Source organism: Macrotis lagotis, chromosome 1 (genome assembly GCF_037893015.1).
Source record: "Macrotis lagotis isolate mMagLag1 chromosome 1, bilby.v1.9.chrom.fasta, whole genome shotgun sequence".
Classification (NCBI taxonomy): Eukaryota; Metazoa; Chordata; class Mammalia; order Peramelemorphia; family Peramelidae; genus Macrotis; species Macrotis lagotis.
The window spans coordinates 699,372,423-699,390,616 of record NC_133658.1 but is presented as its reverse complement, the minus strand read 5'-3'; the positions used below and the strand labels follow the sequence as shown (position 1 = coordinate 699,390,616).

At 35.4% G+C, this 18,194-nt stretch overlaps 1 pseudogene; it reads right to left on the bottom strand.

Moving 5' to 3' along the window:
- Positions 1–10,631: 10,631 nt before the first annotated feature.
- Positions 10,632–17,945, bottom strand: LOC141507813 (alpha-crystallin B chain pseudogene; annotated as a pseudogene).
- Between the last annotated feature and the right edge of the window lie 249 nt (positions 17,946–18,194).

Here is an 18,194-nt window from a genome sequence, read left to right as displayed (position 1 = left end):
TGTTCTTGGGGTCAAAGTTCACTGTGGACAGTGACTATAGTCAAGAAATTGTTTCTTTTTTAATTATATATTTTATTTGTTTTCCAATTATATACAATGGTAGGTTATTACCAATTGTTACCAATCTTTGTAGTTTCTACCAATCTTTTTTTTGCAAGATTTTGAATTTTCTAATTTTTTTCCTCCCTTCCCCCAAAAGAAGGCAATATGATATAGTCTTTACATTTGCTTCCTTGATATACATGGATCAAAACTGAATGTGTTGGGGCAGCTAGGTGGTGCAGTGGATAGATCACCGGCCCTGGAGTCAGGAGTACCTGAGTTCAAATCTGACCTCAGACACTTAATAATTACCTAGCTGTGTGGCCTTGGGCAAGCCACTTAACCCCATTGCCTTGCAAAAAAACTAAAAACCAAAACAAAAAAAAAACTGAATGTGTTGAAAGAAGAAACAGGAAGAAATATTAGAGGCAGCAAAATTATGTAATGCATAAGACAACTTTTTAAAAAAATGGTCTTTGGTCTTCGTTTAAACTCCATAGTCTTTCTCTGGGTACAAATTGTATTATCATGGATCCCCTATAATTTCCCTGATTATTGCACTGCTGGGGTGAGCAAGTCCATCAAGGTTGATCATTACTGCATGTTATTGTTATGGTGTACAATGTTTTTCTGGTTCTGCTCATCTCAGTATCAATCCATGCAAGTTTTTCCAGGCTTTTTCTGAAATCCTGCCCCTCATGATTTCTAATAGAACAATAGTGTTCATCATATATATATATATATATATATATATATATATATATATATATATATATATATATACACCACAATTTGTTCAGTCATTCCCCAATTCCTGGACATCCCTTCAATTTCCAAGTCTTTGTCACTACAAACAAGAGTTGCCATGAATCATGAATATTTTTGTACATGTGGGGTTTTTACTCTTTTTTACTCTTTTTCATGATATCTTCAGGATACAGAACCAGTAGTGGTATTTCTGGATCAAAATGTATGCACATTTTTATTGACCTTTGTGCATAATTCCAAATTGTTCTTCAGAAAGGTTGGATTAGTTCACAATTCAACCAACAATGCAACAGTGTCCCAGATTTCCCACATCCCCTCCAATATCGATCATTATCCTTTCTGGTCATATTGGCCAACCTGAATGCTGTGAGGTGGTACCTCAGAGATGCTTTAATTTGCATTTCTCTAATCAGTAATGATTTGGAGCAATTTTTCATATTACTATAGGATAGCTTTGATTTCCTCTTCTGAAAAATGCCTATGCATATTCTCTGACTTTTTGTGAATTGGGGAATGATTTGGTTTTTGTTTTTTTTTTATACATTTGACTCAGTTCTCTACATATTTTAGAAATAGTTCTTTGTCAGAAACATTAGTTATGAAAATTGTTTCCCAATTTACTACATTTCTTTTGATTTTGATAACAGTGATTTTGTTTGTGCAAAAACTTTTTAATTTAATATAATCAAAATTATCCAATTTGTTTTTATAGTGTTCTCTATCTCTCCCTTGGTCAAAAACTGCTTCCCTTTCCGTAGATCTGACAGGTAAACTTCCTTGTTTTCCTAATTTGCTTATAATATTGACTTTTATGTCTAAATCCTGCACCCTTTTTGACCTTATCTTGGTATAGGGTGTGAGATGTTGGTCTAATCCTAGTTTCTTCTATACTATCTTCTAGTTTTCCCCTGGCAATTTTTTTTAATCAAAGAGTTCTTATCCCAGAAGCTGGACTCTTTGGATTTATCAAACAGCAGGCTACTATAATCATTTCCTGCTGTCTCTTTTACACCTAATCTAGACCACTGATCCACCACTCTATTTCTTAGCAAATACCAGACAGTTTTAATAACTGATACTTTATAATTTTAGCTCCGGTAAGGCTAAGCTGCCTTGTTTTACAGTTTTTTCATTAAATCCCTTGATATTGACTTTTTATTCCTCCATATGAATTTAGTCACAATTTTTCCTAGCTCACTAAAGCAATTTTTTAGAAGTTTGATTGATAAGGCACTAAATAAGTAGTTTAATTTAGGTAGAATTTTCATTGTTATTATATTAGCTTGGCCTATCTATGAGCAGTTGATATTTTCCAGTTATTTAGGTTTAATTTTATTTATGTGAAAAGTGTTTTATGGTTGTTTTTATAGAGTTTCTGAGTCTGCCTTGGCAGGTAGACTTCCGAGTATTTTATATTGTCTGAAGTTATTTTAAATGGGATTTCTCTTTCTAACTTTTGCTGCTGTATCTTCTCAGTGATATACAGAAATGCCGAGGATTTATGTGGGTTTATTTTATATCTTGTGATTTTGTTAAAATTGTTAATTCTTTCCAGTAGTTTTTTAGATGATATTTTAGAGTTCTTTAGGTATACCATCATAGCATCTACAAGGACTGAGAAGTTTTTCTTCATTCCCAATTCTAATTCCTTCAATTTCTTTTCCTTCTCTTATTGCCAAAGCTAACATTTCTTTCTTTTAAATTTATTTTATTAAAGATATTATTTGAGTTTTACAATCCCCCCCCCCATCTTACTTCCCCCCCACCCCCCACCCCCCACAGAAAGCAATCTGTCATTCTTTACTTTGTTTCCATGTTGTACCTTGATCCAAATTGGGTGTGATGAGAGAGAAATCATATCCTTAAAGAAGAGACAAGAAGTCTAAGAGGTAACAAGATCAGACAGTAAGATATCTGTTTTTTTCCTAAATTAAAGAGAATAGTCCTTGAACTTTGTTCAAACTCCACAGCTCCTTATCTGGATACAGATGGCACTCTCCTTTGCAGACCTCCCAAAATTGTTTCCAATTGTTGCACTGATGGAATGAGTGAGTCCTTCAAGGTTGATCAGCACTCCCATGTTGCTGTTAGGGTATATCTGGTTCTGCTCATCTCACTCAGCATCAGTTCATGTAAATCCCTCCAGGCTTCCCTGAAATCCCGTTCCTCCTGGTTTCTAATAGAACAATAGTGTTCCATGACATACATATACCACAGTTTGCTAAGCCATTCCCCAATTGAAGGACATTTACTTGATTTCCAATTCTTTGCCACTACAAACAGGGCTGCTATAAATATTTTGTACAAGTAATGTTTTTACCCTTTTTCATCATCTCTTCAGGGTATAGACCCAGTAGTGGTATTGCTGGGTCGAAGGGTATGCACATTTTTGTTGCCCTTGGGCATAGTTCCAAATAGCTCTCCAGAAGGGTTGGATGAGTTCACATCTCCACCAACAGTGTAACAGTGTCTCAGATTTCTCACAGCCTTTCCAACAATGATCATTATCCTTCCTGGTCATATTGGCCAATCTGAGAGGTGTGAGGTGGTACCTCAGAGAAGCTTTGATTTGCATTTCTCTAATAATTAATGATTTAGAGCATTTTTTCATATGTCTATAGATTGCTTTGATTTCCTCATCTGTAAATTGCCTTTGCATATCCTTTGACCATTTGTCAATTGGGGAATGGCTTTTTTATTTTAAAAATATGACTCAGTTCTCTGTATATTTTAGAAATGAGTCCTTTGTCAGAATCATTAGTTGTCAAGATTGTTTCCCAATTAACTACATTTCTTTTGATCTTGGTTACAGTGGTTTTATCTGTGCAAAAGCCTTTTAATTTAATGTAATCAAAATCATCTAATTGGTTTTTGGTGATGTTCTCCAACTCTTCCTTAGTCATAAACTGCTCCCCTTTCCATAGATCTGACAGGTAAACTAGTCCTTGATCTTCTAATTTGCTTATAGTATTGTTTTTTTATGTCTAAGTCCTGTAACCATTTGGATCTTATCTTGGTAAAGGGTGTTAGGTGTTGGTCTAAGCTAAGCTTCTTCCATACTCACTTCCAATTATCCCAGTAGTTTTTATCAAAGAGGGAGTTTTTATCCCAATGGCTGGACTCTTTGGGTTTATCAAATAGCAGATCACTGTAATCATCTCCTGCTTTTACACCTAGTCTATTCCACTGGTCCACCACTCTATTTTTTGTTTTGATGACTGATGCTTTATAATATAATTTTAGATCAGGTAGGGCTAAGCCACCTTCGTTTGTACTTTTTTCCATTGAATCCATGGAAATTCTTGACTTTTTATTTCTCCATATGAATTTACTTACAATTTTTTCTAACTCAAAAGTAATTTTTTGGAATTTTGATTGGTAGGGCATTAAACAGATAGTTTAGTTTTGGTAGAATTGTCATTTTTATTATATTAGCTCTACCTATCCATGAGCAGTTGATATTTGCCCAGTTATTTAAATCTGATTTAATTTGTGTGAGAAGTGTTTTATAATTGTTTTAGACTCTCAAGTATTTTATATTGTCTGAGGTTACTTTGAATGGGATTTCTCTTTCTAGCTCTTCCTGCTGTATCTTGCTAGACATATATAGAAAAGTTGAGGATTTATGAGGGTTTATTTTATAACCTGCAACTTTGCTAAAAACGCTAATTGTTTCCAATAGTTTTTTGGATGATTTCTTGGGATTCTCTAGGTATACCATTATGTCATCTGCAAAGAGTGAGAGTTTTGTCTCTTCCTTCCCAATTCTAATTCCTTCAATTTCTTTTTCTTCTCTAATTGCTGATGCTAACATTTCTAATACAATATTGAATAGTAGTGGTGATAATGGGCACCCTTGTTTCACCCCTGATCTTATTGGGAATGTCTCCAGCCTCTCCCCATTGAATATAATGCTTGTTGATGGTTTCAGATAGATACTGCTAATTATTTTAAGGAACAGTACATTTATTCCTACACTCACTAGTGTTTTTAATAGGAATGGATGCTGTATTTTGTCAAAAGCTTTTTCAGCATCTATTGATATGATCATATGGTTTCTGATAGGTTTGTTGTTGATATAATTGAGTATACTAACAGTTTTCCTAATATTGAACCAACCCTGCATTCCTGGAATAAATCCTACTTGATCATAATGTATTATCCTAGTGATAACTTGTTGTAATCATTTTGCTAAGATTTTTATTTAAGATTTTTGCATCTATATTCATCAGGGAAATAGGTCTATAATTTTCTTTCTCTGTTTTAACTCTTTCTGGTTGAGGTATCAGCACCATATTGGTGTCATAGAAAGAGTTAGGCAGAGTTCCATCTTTCCCTATTTTTCCAAAGAGTTTATATAGAATTAGAACCAATTATTCCTTAAATATTTGGAAGAATTCACTTGTGATTCCATCAGGCCCTGGAGATTTTTTTCTTAGGGAGTTCAATGATGGCTTGTTGAATTTCTTTTTTTGAGATAGGGTTGTTTAGGTATTTAATCACTTCTTCATTTAACCTGGGCAACTTATATTTTTTTAAATATTCATCCATTTCACTTAGATTATCAAATTTATTGGCATAGAGTTGGGCAAAATAATTTCGAATTATTACTTTAATTTCCTCCTCATTGGTGGTGAGTTAACCTTTTTCATTTATGATACTATCAATTTGGTTTTCTTCTTTCTTTTTTTTAATCAAATTGACCAGAGGTTTATCAATTTTACTGGTTTTTTCATAATACCAACTTTTAGTTTTATTTATTAATTCAATATTTTTTTTTGTTTTCCATTTTATTAATTTCTCCTTTAACTTTTTAGAATTTCTAATTTGGTATTTAATTGCTGATTTTTGATTTGTTCTTTCTCTAATTTTTTTAGTTGCATGTTTAGTTCATTGATTTCCTCTTTCTCCAATTTATTCATGTAAGCATTTAGAGCTCTAATATATCCCAGGAGAGTCATAAAGCTAACATTTCTAATACAATATTGAATAATATTAGTTTTAACAGGTATCCTTGATTCACCACTGATCTTATTGGGAATGCTTCTAGCTTATTCTAGCTTATTCTAGCATATAATGCTTGTTGATGGTTTTAGATAGTTTATCATTTTAAGGAACTATCCATTTATTACTATGCTCTCTAGTATTTTTAGTAGGAATAGGTGCTGTATTTTTTCAAAGGCTTTTTCAGCATCCATTGAGATAATCATATGATTTCTGTTAGATTTGTTATTGATATAGTCAATTATGCTGACAGTTTTTCCTAATATTGAATTAACTCTGCATCCCTGGATTAAATCCTGCTTGGTCATAGTATATTATCCTAGTGATAACTTGGCTGTAATTGCTTTGCTAATATTTTATTTAAGATTTTTGCATGCAAATTCATTGGGGAAATTGGTCTGTAATTTTCTTTCTCTGCTTTGACTCTTCCTGGTTTAGTGTCATAGAAGAAATTAGGCAGAGTTCCATCTTCACTTATTTTTTCAAATACTTTATAGTGAATTAGAACCAACTGTTCCTTGTTTGATAGAATTCACTTGTTAATTCATCTGGTCCTGGAAGTTTTTTCTTAAGAACTGCACGATGGCTTGTTGAATTTCTTTTAACCAGGGAAATTTATGTTTTTGTAAATATTCATCCATTTCAATTAGATTATCAAATTTGTTAGCATTAAGTGGGGTAAAATAGTTCCAAATTATTACTTTAATTTCCTTGTCATTGGTGGTGAATTCTTTTTTGTTTTTGATACTAGTAATTTGATTTTCTTTTTTCTCTTTTTAAATCAAATTTACCAAAGGTTTGTTCATTTATTGTCTTTTTTTTCCCTATAAAACCAACTCTTGGTTTTATTTATTAATTCAATAATTTTCTTGCTTTAGATTTTATTAATTTTTCTTCTAATTTTTAGAATTTCTTATTTGGTATTTAATTGGGTATTTTCAATTCCTTCTTTCTCTATTTTTTACTTGCATGCTCAGTTCATTGATTTCCTTTTTCTCTATTTTATTCATGTAAGCATTTAGAGATATAATATATTCCCTAATAACTGCTTTGGATGTATCTCATAGGTTTTGGTATGTTGTCTTCTTTTTTCATTGTCTTGGATGAAATCACTAATTCTATAATTTGTTGTTTGATCCACTCATTCTTTAAAATGAGGTTATTTAGTTTCCAATTCATTTTAGGTTTATCTCTCCATGGTCCGTCATGCAAGTGATTTTTATTGTATCATGATCAGAAAAGGATGCATTCAATATTTCTGCCTTTCTGTATTGGATTATGAGGTTTTTATGCCCTGGTACAGGTCACTTTTTGTGTAGATACCCTGTATTACAGAAAAAAAATGTATATTCCTTTCTATCCCAGTTCAATTTTCTCCAGAGTTCTATCATTTCTAAATTTACTAACATTCTATGTACCTCCTTAACTTCCTTCTTGTTTATTTTATGGTTAGATTTATCTAATTCTGAGAGAGGGAGATTGTGGTCTCCCACCAGCAGAAGTTTGCTGTCTATGTCTTCCTGTAACTCATTCAGCTTCTCCTTTAAGAATCTGGATGCTATTCCACTTGTTGCATACATATTTAGTATTGAAACTATGGTACCTTTTAGGAGAATATAGCTTCCTTCCTTATCTCTTCTAATGAAACTATTTTTGCAGCTTCTTTGTCTAAGATAAGGTTGCTACCCCTGCCTTTTTCATTTCAGTTGAAACATAATATATTCTGCTCCAGTCTTGTATTCTCTCTCTCTCTCTCTCTCTCTCTCTCTCTCTCTCTCTCTCTCTCTATATATATATATATATATATATATATATATATATATATGCATATATGTATCTCTCTGCTTCAAATACATTTTTTGAAGGCAGCATATTGCAGGGTTCTGTTTTTTAATCCACTCTATGTGCTTCCATTTTATGGAAGAGTTCATCCCATTTTCATTCAACATAATAATTACTCTTTATTGCTTTTCAAGCTATCTTCCCTCTATTTGCATTTTTCCCTTTTTTTTTCACCTTATCCCTACTCCCCAGTATTTTGCTTCTGAATACTTCCTTCAGTGTGTTTACTCTCTTCTATCCAACTCTGTACCTTTTCCTTCCCCTTCCCCTTTCCCTCTTCTTCCTTCCCTTCATTCTATCAGTTCCTCCTTTCCTCCCCACTCCCTCTTTCCTCTCTTAATATTTGGAAGGTGAGATAAGTTTCTAAATTCAACTGCATGTGTGTGATAATCCTTTTTTGAGCCAAATCTGATGAGGATAAGATTCAGGTGATTCCTACCTCCTCTGTTCTTCCCCTCTATTGCAATAGGTCATTTGCACTTCATGTGATGTAATTTACCCCGTTCAATCTCCCCTTTCCTCCTATTTACCCTATTTACTGCCCCCCCCCTTTTTAATGAGATATTATTTTTAAATCATTACATCAAAGTCATGGGCATATCATGAGTGTCCATTACTTCTGGCTAAGTATATTCCCTCTATTAGAGTTATAATTCTCAAGAATTATGAGAATCTTCCTCTCAGTTTAATCTTATTGGATAACAGGTTTTTTTCCCATTTACCTTTTCATATATCTCTTGAATCTCCCGTTTGAAGACCACATTTTCTGTTTAGCGCAAGTCTTTTCATCAGGAAAAGTTGAGTCTATTTCATTAAATGTCCATCTTTTCCCCTGAAAGAGAATGTTTAGTTTTTCCTTGATAGTGAATTCTTGACTGCAATCCAAGCTCCCTTGCTCTCTGGAGTGTCATATTCCAGGCCCTTTGATCCCTTAATGTTGATGCAGTAAGGTCCTGTGTAATCCTGTGTCCCTTTGGTATTTGAATTGTTTCTTTCTGACCACTTGCAGTATTTTCTCCTTGATCTGATAGTTTTAGAGTTTGGCCACAATATTCCTTGATATTTTTATTTTGGGATCCCTTTCAGGAGGGATCAATGTATTCTTTTGATTACTATTTTGCCCTCTGGTGCCAGGATATCAGGGCAGTTCTCCTTCACTATATCCTGAAGTATGCAGTCTAATTTTTTTCATCAGGGTTTACAAGTAGATTTATGATTCTTAAATTATCTCTTCTGGATCTATTTTCCAGGTCAGTTGTTTTGCCAATGAGGTATTTTGAATTTTCTTCGAATTTAAAAAAAATTGTTTAACAGATTCGTGGTATCTCATGAAAATATTAGTTTCCACAGATCCTAATTTTTTTAAGAATCTTTTACAATTGGTCCATTCTATTTTTGAAGGTGTTTTTATCTTTTTCCATTTGCTCAGTTGAATTTTTTAGAAAACTATTCTCTTTTTGCACTTGAACAACTGTATTTTCAAAGGATTTGTTTTCTTGTTGTAAGATGTTAATTTTCTTTTGTATAGTGTTAATTTTCTCTTTTGTTTCTTTTCCAAATTTTTCCATTTGATTTTTGAACTCCTTTCTGATCTCTTCTAAGAATTCTTTCTGGGCTGAGACCAATTCATATTCTTCTCTGGACTCCATCCCTATCTGAGCTGATACCCTGATCTTCAAGGTGCTGTTTCTTCATTTTGGGCCCTTTCCCTAGGGTCTTATGTTCGGTGAGGAGCTGGATTGAAGACTTTAGGTGCTGATTCCTAGAGGCCTTGTTCACTGAGCTAAGGAATGCCAGGGGGTTACTCAGTGGGCCCACCAATAAAGAATATAAGAAGCTTTCTCTGGATTGTTTGTGTTGTTGGTGTCTTTGGCCCACTTCTTAGGCCTGGAGCAGGATCTGGGCTGTGTTCACAGGATCTGGGCTGGGCCCTCAGGCTAAAAAGGTCAAAGGTGCTCTCTCTGGGTAATCAGTTTAATCAGTGATCAGCTCTGGAAGAGATTTGCTGGTAGGACCCAGCTGGAAACACGAGGATTCTACTGAAAACACTACGGCTGGCAGCCTGGATCTTCCAGACCAGCAGAGCTGACCAGATAGATGTCTGGGTCACAGCACTTGGAGCTCTCCCATCCACTACACACACACACAGCAAACACTTCTGCTGCTGTTCTCAGGTCACTCCCTGGGCTTCACCCCATTGCCTATGGGCTGGCTCTCTGCCCTGTGCATGCCCATGCTCCCCAGTGACAGACCTTCCTGAAGATGTTCCCCTCAGTTCTTCCCTGGGTTCTCTGGATACAAAATCTGTTAAAAGGCTTGATTCATGTTAGTTCTGAGGGAAAGAAAAATATACATATCCTTTGATTCAGTAATACCCCTATTGGATCTATACCCAGGAAAGTTTAAAACAGAGCCTGGCTTCTCTCCACCATCTTGGCCAGAAGTCTTAAGAAATTATTTCTTGTAAAGAAAACTATGGCAAATATGGACATATTGAAAAAGCAGAGATACCATCTTATTGACAAAGGTCCAGACAGTCAAAGCTACGCTTTTCCTGTAGCAATGTATGGCTCTGAAAGTTGGGTTATAAAGCTGCAGAATTGATTGTCCCTTAGACAGCAAGGAGATAAAATTAAAGAAATTAATTCAGACTATTTTTTTGAAATATCAAATACTGAAATACTTAAATATTTTGGCCACATAATGAGAAGACAATACTTATTAGAAAAGATTCTGATATTGGAAAAAACTGAAGGCAAATGATTGAAGGGGATAGTAGAAGATGAGGTGCATGGATAGTGTCATGGAACTTTATCATGAACTTGGGGAGACTTTGGGAAATAGTGGAGGTTAGAAGTGCCTGGTATGCTATGGACTATGGTGTCATGAAGAGTCAGATAAAACAGAACAATAACAACAACAACAACGAAGAATGTTTATTGTTCCAAGGAGGTGAAAGACAGAATTAAAAGTTATAGGCATAGAAATATACTAAAATATTCATAGTGACATGTTTTATAATGGCAAAAATAATAGCTCATTGATAAAGGAATGGCTGAAAATATTGCAGTGAATCTGTAATGTAATATCATGGCACTATAAGAAATGGTAATGGTAAAAAAAAAAGGTATCTTATTATGTAATTTTGCTCTTTTATTTTTCCCTTAAGGATATGATTTCTCTCTCAACACATTCAATTTTGATCAATGTTTAGCATGGAAACAATGTAAAGACTATCAGATTGCCTGCTGTGGGGGGTGGGGAGAGGAAAGTTAGATTGGGGGAAAAATTGTAAAATTCAAAAAACAATTAAAAAAACAAGCATTACCTCAGTGAATCAAACTCATGATTCTATGCCATCTTGAACTTGTGATGGGCTGTTGACCTCAAAAGTCATGAGATAGGATATTTTACTCCAAAACTTATTTCTCCTTTCTTTATTCCTCAATCCAATTCACAAAATCCCCAATAACTGAAACTTGGGGTTATCTTTAATTCTTCCCTTCTTCATTTCTCCAGCTATTACTTCCTATTGATTTCACAACTACAAAACTTCTCATGTGTTTCCTCTTTTCTATTCTGTCATCAGTATTTCACAGATGCTCATCATTCACCTCACTATTGCCATTACCTCTAATAAATTATCTATCTACCCTTCTTTATTTCTTGATACATCCTTCAGATTTCTTCCAGTATTATCTACTCTTGGTACATATCTGGTTATGCCATTTTTTTTCATAACTTACCAAATAAAGTCTGAACTCTATTGCATGTCACTTAAAATCTTCCAGGATCTGACAAAACTCTGCTCTATCTTACACTATTCTTCCCTTGTTCTTCACTCCAGACAAACTGAATTATTCATAATCCATCATAAATGCCTTTTATTTTATTTTAGTTATTTTAATGACTCCAAACATTTTTCCTAATTATATGCAAAGATAGTTTTTTGTTGCTGAATAATTTTATTGGCCTAGTTATTTGGACTCTGCCCTCAGCACAAATAAATTAACATTGGCATCAGTCATAAGGGACTGTACCCCTATTGGTATACTGCCATACAAAACACAATTTAGGGGTGTGGGGCCTCTACTTACATGGGGCTGCAGTGACAGCGGGTTTCTCCTCATGAGTGACAGGAATGGTATGGTCAGGGCCAATGGCCTGTTTCCTTGGTCCATTCACAGTAAGGACCCCATCAGATGACAAAGATGAGGTGATGGAGAGTGGGTCCACATCAGCTGGGATCCAGTACTTCCTATGGAATTCCCGGGAGATGAAGCTATGCTCATCCTAACACTCTTCATGCTTTCCATGAACTTCAATCACATACCTAGCACTTTGACTTTGATTTACTCTGGGGAGAAATGCTTCACATCCAGGTTTACTGAGAATTTGTCCTTCTCCAGTCTCATCTCTGGTCTCAAGAAACCTAGGTATCTGAAGAAAAAGAGGGTCGAAAATACAAAGGACTCAGGGCAGTGGAGGTAGGGAAGAGGTCAGACTCTAGAAGATGCTCTCCCAATAACTGGTCAAAGATACAGCTGGGTGAATGGAAAGGAAAGAAGGGGCATCAGATCCAAGGATGGTGGATGGCAATGTCCATGGTGGCTACAGGTGTTTCTGGGGTATGGCTAGCTAGGCAGCTCCTTGCAAAGATAGTTTTCAACATTTATTTTGCAAGCTTTTGAACTTCACATTTTTCTACCACTGTCCCCATGATAGCAAACAATCTAAGTTGTACATGTATAACCTTGTTTAACATATTTCTATATTAGTGATGTTCTAAAAGAAGAATTAGTACTAAGGGGGAAAAACATGAGAAAGTAAAAACTAAAAGAAATTTTAAAAAGTGAATATAGTATCCTTTATTCTCCATTCAGAATCTATAGTTTTTTCCTCTAGATTTGGATGGCATTTTTCTTTTTTCTCTTAAAGATTTTATGTATTTTGAGTTTTACAATTTTCCCTCTAATCTTACTTCTCTCCCCTCACCCCCCACAGAAGGCAATTTGCCAGTCTTTACATTGTTTCCATGGTATACACTGATCCAAATTGAATGTGATGAGAGAGAAATCATATCCTTAAGGAAGAAACATAAAGTATAAGAGATAGCAAGATCAGACAATTAAGATACCAGTTTTTTTTCTAAATTAAAGGTAATAGTTCTTGGTTTTTGTTCAAACTCCACAGTTCTTTCTCTGGATACATATGGTATTCTCCATTGCAGAGAGCCCCAAACTGTCCCTGATTGTTGCACTGATGGAATGAGCGAGTCCATCAAGGTTGATCATTGCCTCCATGTTGCTGTTAGGATGTACAGTGTTTTTCTGGTTCTGCTCATCTCACTCAGCATCAGTTCATACAAATCCCTCCAGGCTTCCCTGAATTCTGGATGGCACAGCTGGTTTCTCAAGATTGTCTGTGTGTTCACCAAACTGCTAAGAGGAGTTTGTCCATTATAGTTGATCATCCCATACTGTTGCTATTAGTCTGAACAATATTCTTCTGGTTCTGTTCACTTTACTCAGTATCAGTTCATGCAAGTCTTTCCAAGCTTTTCTGAAGTCATAATTTCTTACAGCTTGTTTAGTCATTCCCCAATTAATGGGCATTCCCTCAATGTCCAATTCTTTGCCACTACAAAAAGTGCTGCTATAAATATTTTTGTACATATGGATTCCCCAACCCCTTTTATTATCTCTTTGGATTACAGACACAGTAATAGTATTTCTGGATCAAAGGGTATGTACAATTTTATTACCTTTAGACATAATTACAATTTGTTCTCCAGAATGGTTGAATCAGTTCACAACTCCACCAACAGAGAATTAGTATTCCAGTTTTCCCACATCCTTGCCAACATTGATCATTTTCATTTTTTGTCATTATAGCCAATATGATGGGTATGAAATGGTATCTTATAGTTGTTTTTATTTGCATATTTCTAATCAATAATGATTAGAAACATTTTTTCACATGACTATAGCTAGCTTTAATTTCTTCATCTGAAAACTGCCAGTTCATATCCTTTGACCATTTATCAACTGGAGAATGTCTTGTCTAAATGCTTTTTAGCTTGCCTTTATTGTCAATTTGCCTTCTTTTGCTCCTTCATTCTAGATTCTTTACATTTGGCATGCCCTATATGCCTTTTTATTTATTAATTTCAAATATCTGTCCTTTAAAAAAAGTCAAACTGAAAAAGTCAGTTCTTCTACAAAGTCATTCCCAGCTTCAGACTTCACTTAGCAGTTTGCATTCCTTTTAAGAATTGGTGCATTATTTTTTATTACAATTATTTACTCATACAAAACTACATTCCATGAAGGCAGGGACCATATCTTATATAAATTTATATCTCTTCAGAACCTAACATAGTTCTTGCTTATAGAGATTTAATTATGTGACCAATAACTGCTAATAAAAATGACAATTCCTGTTTTCATTATACTTTTTTGTACATTATGATAATAGCCAGCATTTATATGATGTGTTAACATTTGCAAAGGGCTTTCCATGTGTTTTCTCATTTGATGAAAATTGATAAACATAACACATCAACAATAGATGATGAAAATTTGATAGAGTACTTTAGGAAAACTGGAAAGGGGGAAGGAATAATAGCTAAGGTGGACCATGGTACCTGAGCTGAGCCTTAAAGAAAGATGAGAGATTTGGGAAGGTAAAGATGAGGAGTGAGTCTATTACAGGTGTGGGGGATGGTGTACAAATGCACAACTAGTGGAAACAACTAATAATTCAGTTTAAATGGAACATAGAATGGAAATGAGACTAATGTGAAATAATGCCTAATACAAATACAGAGGTAATAAAAACATTGAACTAATTAAAAAGAAAAAAGGAACTGAATATTCTTTCATCCTTTAACAATGCATTATAGATCCATCTAAGAATATTTTAATTTATTCACATATTCAGTCTTTCGCAAGTAATAAATCCCATATTACTTGCTTTGTGTAATAGTACTTTCTTTTATTTTGTCCTAAATTTACTTTTTATAACTTCAATTTTATTACCTTGGTTTAGTATTCTGAAACTTGGCTAATAAGTCTATGTTTAACATCTCCATTCATAGTTTTATGGGCTTAGATCATAATCCATTGATTGACCTCGTATTCTAGTTCTAATATTTTTGGTCCATCTCCATACAACTACCTCCCTGGTTGTTTTAATCTCTGAAGCTCTGACCCTGCTTTAGTTTTAACTATAGGAAAAAAGGGCAATTCTTTTTGAAAAATACAGGCTCACCATAGGCCTGTGAAGAAGACCTCAACAGGTGATTCTGGAAGGAGGGAAATCATTGTAGGGCCTCTGCTAATTTTAAAAAAGATACTAGATGAGGAGGCAAGAGGCAGGAGGAGGCAAGAAGACAGTGAAAGGGAAAATGGAATCTGAGTCAGTAAGGTGCCCCATAGACACATCTAAATCCTGCAACTGACAAGAGACATTACCTCTATAGTACAGGAAGCAATAGCTGCAGGTGTTGATGTCTTCATCTTTCAAATAAAATGTTGGATTAGATGAGCTCCCTCCTAGAAAAAACACTTTTTGCATGACTTAAGAACTCCACAGTGATGAAATGGAGAATCTCAGGTAAAGAGAAAAATGAAACAAAGTCAAAGTTCAGAAGAAGAAAGTAGCTTTATGGCATGGGTAAGGAAATCTCTCTCACTGAGCAAGACCTGCTTCTCTGGTCTGTATCAGAAGCTAGGTAGGATAAGGAATCATAAAAGGTTCCAGCTGGGAGGCCACAAGAGAAAATTTTTCTTTCATATAGAAGTTATAAAGGTATGTAGGGGACAATGCCCTGAAGAATTTAAACCTTTAATCTAGAATGCCTGCCCTGGGGTGTGCTGTCCAGATTAATGACTGTCTCACCTAGCCATTTACAAGCAGGTCCCACACATATCTTCCTTCATTCCTTAATCTCCAGTCATTTTCTCAAAGTCTCATTAGTCACCCCACTGTCATACCTTTACCTTTTCCACTACCACTAGCATCACTCATCATTCGACCATTATTGATATTCAATAATAACAAACATCTGTATGATGAGTTACATCAGGAGTGGAAAATATACACCTGTGAAATCATTTGGACTAATGTTGCCAAGGCAACCACAGATAGGACTCCAAATTCAATAAATCTAGGAGCTTGTTAGGGGTGAATTAATTAAATGTTTGACCAAATGGAGTAGGCTAATTTTTAAATTGATAATTTTGTATGGTCCACAAATGATGCTATAAATATCCAAATAGCCTTTGGCAGAAAAAAGTTTTATCCTTACAATTCTATCAACAGTATCATATTGTTCTTAACTAGACACTATTCCTACTTAGGATGTTAAATTTTTGTTCTAGCTTGAGGCTCCTTCCCCCTTGGAGATAGGTGCTGAAGACATTATAAAGAGGAGGGGAAAGCATAGGGATATAGCAATAGAGATATATGTTTTTATTTTTCCAGTATTCCAGCCTTTCTTTTCCACAATATGAAGTGGTAAAGCAACCAGTTGGAATGGTTGGATTGGATTTTATTTTTTTTTTGTTTCCCATTTCTTCTGTACTCTGTAATGTTATCTAGAAAAGTGTTGCTACTGGAAAGCAGAGAAATAGGAAAGGAGAGAACCTCAAAAAAGCAGAAGAGACAGAAATCAAATAGAGACAGCCAACTGGACTGTGTGCTAGCTTACTAGTACATGAGAAGTGGCTTCACTGGAGAAGTAGAATTAGTGAAGAAAAGGTACCCCCTTCTCCTGAGATCAGGTCCCAAGGACCATGGCTTAAACTGTATCTAAGATGATAAACTTGAATAAGAGTAAATGTAAAATCTTACACTTAGACAAATAAAGGATTAATTTCCAGGGGGAAAGATGTGTCTAATAGCAGTCCATCTGAAAAATGATTGTGGATTTTAGTGGTTTGAAAGTACAATAATTCAACAATAAGATATGAGAAGCCAAAAGGCAAATGCTAAGTCACAGTCTAAGACAGGGCTGTCCAAAATGTGGCTACAGGGTGATTTTATGTGGCCCACCAGTGAGTTTACTAAATGCTTTAGTGAATGAAGCTGAGGTACCACAGAACTCTCACTAAAAATGGCAAATCAAAATACATCTATTGTTAAATAAAAACTTTCAAAAGTATGGTTGGACAGCCCTGGTTTAAGGCTAGAAAGATAATAATCCTGCTGCTTTCTTTCTTTAGTTAAGGTGAGGATTGTGCTCATTTATAGTTTCCACCTTTTTTAGGAAGTATGTGATAAAGTTGACTAGCATGGTGAAAAGTTTCTGATTATGTCATATGGAGACTCATAGATGGAAGTGAGGGTGTTTAGTCTGGAGAAGCCATGGGTTTGGGATGGGAATGCATAATAACTCTTATTTATTTATTTATTTATTTATATTTATTTATTTATTTATTTATTCTTATGGTGTACAAATTTTTTTTACATTAATAAAATATTCTTGTTTACAAGTAAACAAAATACACCTCCCCCCATGAATATAGATAGACTTGCTTGGGCGAAAAAAGTAAAAGGGAGAGAAAAAAAATTAACATAAAAAAATAATAGTAATAATTGTAGGTATGGCCAGGTGGTGCAATGGACAAAGCACCAGCCCTGGAGCCACGAGCACCCGAGCCCATATCCAGCCTCATAGACCCAACAATCACCCAGCTGTGTGACATGCAAGCCACCGGATCCCCACTGCCCTGCAAAAACCAAAAAGAAGGAGAGAAAAAAAAAAAGAAAAAAGAAAAAGAAAAAAACAAAAAAGACCCAAAATAAAATAAAATAAAATGGCAATAATAGTAGGGGTGGCTGGGTGGCAGACAGGGCATTGGCCCTTGAGCCAGGAGCACCTGGGTCCAATTCCGGCCCCAGACACCCAAAGATCACCCTGCTATGTGGCCCCAGGCAGGCCACCCAGCCCCACTTGCCCTGCACCCTCCCCCAAATAATAATAACAAAAAATGTGCTTCAGTCTTTGTTCCAACACCAACAACTCTGTCACTAGTGGATCACATTCTTTATGATAAGTCCATCACAAAAGTTACTTCCATATTTTTCCACTGTTGCCATTGCTGCTCGCAACTCCCCCCTTTCTTATTTCTCCACTACCATGTACTATATTTTCTCACTCCTTTCACTCTGACTCTGCTGTAGGGTCGCTGAGTGGTGCAGCAGACAGATCCCTGGTCTTGGGGCCAAGAAAACCTGAGCCCCCATACCACCCCTTAGGCCCAGAATCCACCTGGCCCTGTGGTCCTGGGCAGGCCATCCAATCCCAGCCCCTTGCAAGAAGTAAAAAAGAAAATGTATTATATCTGACCACTCTCCCCCCATGGTCCATCCTCTCCTCCTTTATTCACATCCCCACCCCTTCCTTCCCCCTGTCCCCCCCCTCCTTCTTACTCCAAATGCCTATACCCCATTGAGTATATATGCAGTGTCCTCTCCTAGCCATCTCTGAGAGCAAAAGTTCCCTCATTCCCCCTTGCCTCCCCCCTTCCATA